The following is a 3,839-nucleotide window of genomic DNA, read 5'->3' as shown; positions in this document are numbered from 1 at the left end:
TGACTATCAATAAATTGATACCGAAACTGATGCTTTTTTACTGCTTCCTTGTCGTGATAGTTGAGTTCGGGAGGTTAAAAGGAGTTTTAAAATACTTTCTTTGCATGTATTTATTGGTTTATAATGTTCTCTGAATCTTGTTAAACTATCTTCTGTATCAGGTAAACAATTAAAAAGATAGCGTTACTTGTAGTCAATGCAAATCAAACTGTGATTTTCGATCCCTTGACGGGGAAAAACTTGTGGAGGTGATGGTGTCTGAATCTGGATAAATTCTCTGCATGTCATTTCTACCGAGAACTTTACCTCCGGCCTCCAGAGCCCTTGGCCAGAGCATGCGGTAATGATAGATCGAACAGTGTGGTTGGGATGAAAGAAAATAAATATGAGACTCATTCAGCTTACTGGCAAAGGAACGGAACCTATTTCAACCGTGAAAATGCTTTAGAAAGGAGCAGTTTTTGTTCATCTGGGAAATTGGAGGATTGGCACATATGAAAACAAATGAAAATCAAAACTGATTTTACTTTTAAATAGTCCAGAATATAATTTACTTTTCTGGTTAAGAGAAATTCTAATTCGCGGCAGGTGCAAGGCGTATAGCTAGATTTAACGGATTTTAGTGGTTTTGAGGCCTGAACGGTGACAAGCAAGATATGAAATTGAAGTTCTTTTATTTCAAAGAAGCAAAAAAACCTAGCACATTATTAATAAACACAAAGCAATGATGATGTTATAGAAAATGAAAGGCATATAAATATTCCCTGTATGTTTGCCTAGCTTGGCGGATAAGAAAATACGTGCGCTCTAGAAAATATTTCTTAATGCATAAAGCTCAAAAGGGATTAAACAGGAATTAGAGCTGATACTTTGTGATGCACGAGACCCGAGTTTTTTATTTGCTTTTTATATTTTTAGAAATGATACGTTTTTGTGTTGTGGGAGGGAAACGTGCCGTCAGTTTGAAAGCAAATATATTAATTATTATTATTTTTTTTTTGCTCACCAATAAATGGTGGAGTCTTGTAAACTGTACGTACACATTTTTATCTGAAAACTAAGCATGATCATATATTAAAGGTGAGAAAACTGAGAATAAAAATATATAGATATATGTTGTGGTTCAGTTTTATCCTTGGTTCACTTTATTTTCCATCAGGTTCTTGTATATGGTAATGTGCGATAATAAGTATAAAATAAAGAAAAGGAAAAATTGAACAAAGGAGAAAACTGAGCCACTAACAACATATACACCTGATGGTGAGGAAAAAGTTCAGGAAACTAGAACAACGTTAACGTTATTTTTTCACCTCGAATGCACGGGATTAGAAATAATTAAAAAAAGGGTTTGTTATAGAGTGCGTCATTGGTGGATTACGGGGAATAAAAAAATTAATGGCGCGTAAAGTTTACAGTGAAAGTGCGTCAAATATGGCGCAAAGAAGGCTATGTTCACATAACAAAGAGATTCGATCGTTGGATACCTTTTGGCGAAACATGGTTGTATTTGAAATCGTCCTGCGCTACCCGGAAAACGCTACGCTATAAATTTTATCTGCTATCAAAGCAATTTATAAAATGTTTCATATCTCAAATATTGCTTTTAGGCTACCAACTGATATTCTATTTAAAAATGTGACATCTTTTGTGCCCTCTTTCATGAGAAACGTGGCTCTCCGAGAGCCAGCTCGTAGACTAAAAGCTGTGAAAATTAGACCATTGAAACTAAGATAGAAGAATTTCGTTCATAGAACTAATTAGGTGGTTTTAAAAGTTTAAAGTGAGAAGAATAGCTGGAATAACTGTAAAATCATAAAATATCCATGGCTGGAGATTGCATCAGTTATCTTACTTTATTTATTTATTTATTTATTTATTCATTCATTTATTTATTTATTTATTTATTTATTTATTTATTTATTTATTTATTTATTTATTTGTTTATTTATTTCATTTTATTTAGCGCGCTACCAGCTCGCGTCTAGTCGTCTATTCTAAACGCAAATATTCCAATTTTATTTTGATTCTTTCTGAATTTCTATAAGGCAAATTAACGTACTATTTAAAGAGTCCACCAAATTGAACACTAGTAATTAAGTGTTAATGTTGAAAGGCCTTTAAAAATACCTTCGATTTATACTTTGGCCGGCAAATATGGATTCACGTTTCCACCGTTGACCGAGTTAACAAAAGACTCTAGCGAGCTCCTCAACTGAACACACAACGTTGACAAGGAAAAGTTAACGTTGTAGCAAGTTAGCTCAGAGTCGCTGATCCTTGAGGGGTCTGCTAACTATTCCTAATCAGAGATATGAGATATTTTGACTCCAAAATACAAACAACAGTTCAACTTCAAGATTACCTCTCTCCGCTACTTTCATGGATGGTCAAGATCACGCTTCAGGGTTTCATCTACGGAATATTACTGTAAATTGGCACTTTTTCATACAACAACTTAAAATCTGCGGTAATCTCTTGTAGGCTACAAGTTTGTGTGTGTCATTCAATTCAACAGTTGGCAAACTGTTGTCAAACGTTTGAATAGAACCAGTACTAGGCCAATCGCGCCAACTTTCTCAACACCTTTTTCAGGTTGGTAAACTCAAGCTTGATGTTTGAACCTCTATTAAGCATGTGCTGTTTGCTTCAAAGGCTTACGAAAAGGATATAGAAAGATTATCCCTGCATAAGTGACATGAAAGAGTATGTTGTGTGCTTAGTGACCTGGCCTCAGAGTGGAAGCGAGGCTGGGAGTTGACCTGGTTCAGTTTTGAAACAAACGTTGGTGCTTTGCAAACGTCAATGCCTCACCATCTTCGGAGGACCAATTGCCATGCGGGATTGGGCTTGTTTTTGACCCTGTAAATAACACTTTAAATAACTTAAATTGTCAGCCACCTTCATACAAGTGTTCCCCAGTTTGATTTGGTGATCGATTTCGTCAGAATAAGTACAGGCGGATTAATTACTATGAAATGAAATCCTTTGACAAATACGTATACTCTTGAGGAAAACAAGCAGAAAATTCCTGCACGTTTTCGCTCTGAAATAAAAAAATGTATTAGCCTCCGAGAGCAGACGCCATTCTTGTCTTTATAAAAAGAAGAACTGAATGGTCGGCTTGTAGTTTTCGTCTCACCTATGGTTAGCATACCGTACTTTTAGCCCAGACTTGTAAACTAATCTAACTAAATACTCAGCTGGGAATGAAACAAATAACACCACTTGAAAATATTCTTCAGCAGCTTTCATTTGATTTGAACATGATGCTATCGTTGGAGTCCATCCAAGGTCACATATTAAAGCTGTTCATAGCTACTGGTGACGTCCTGTATACTGCTGGCCGGAAATACGGAGCAGCAATTAATGTTCGTCTGGTAACTAAGGTGACAAAAAGAAAGACGGAGAGTGGAAATTGAAGGGTGGGTGTATTCTAGCTGTTTATTGTACACCAGAGATGTGTCTCATTACAATTCCATTTTGTTCTATGGCTTTGGTCCGTTTGTACTGAGCTTAATTATAGGTTGAGATCAAAGGGATTAACAATAAACCATTCATCTCAAAAGCAGGATGTTTAATTTGTGTTTTCCATGCTCTCTCAAGAATTACATCAGTTTGCGTACTTCCGCTTAAATACAACTGTTGTACGAACCGAAAGACATCAAGCAACTCTCTTGGGAACTTATGTTTCACATCTGGTAAAAAAAGTATTATTGTGATAGCCGGATTAGACTTTTGAGTCCACTAGTGTACTGATTATGAATGAGGTAGCGGTGAAGCATTGTGAAGCAGTACTGTGTTCATACCTCATGCAGGGGTTTCATCTTGCCCAGTCTTTT

This window comes from Pavona decussata, unplaced genomic scaffold (assembly GCF_977016875.1).
Source record: "Pavona decussata unplaced genomic scaffold, jaPavDecu1.1 SCAFFOLD_207, whole genome shotgun sequence".
NCBI classification, from domain to species: domain Eukaryota; kingdom Metazoa; phylum Cnidaria; class Anthozoa; order Scleractinia; family Agariciidae; genus Pavona; species Pavona decussata.
Note: the sequence above shows the minus strand (reverse complement) of the source record.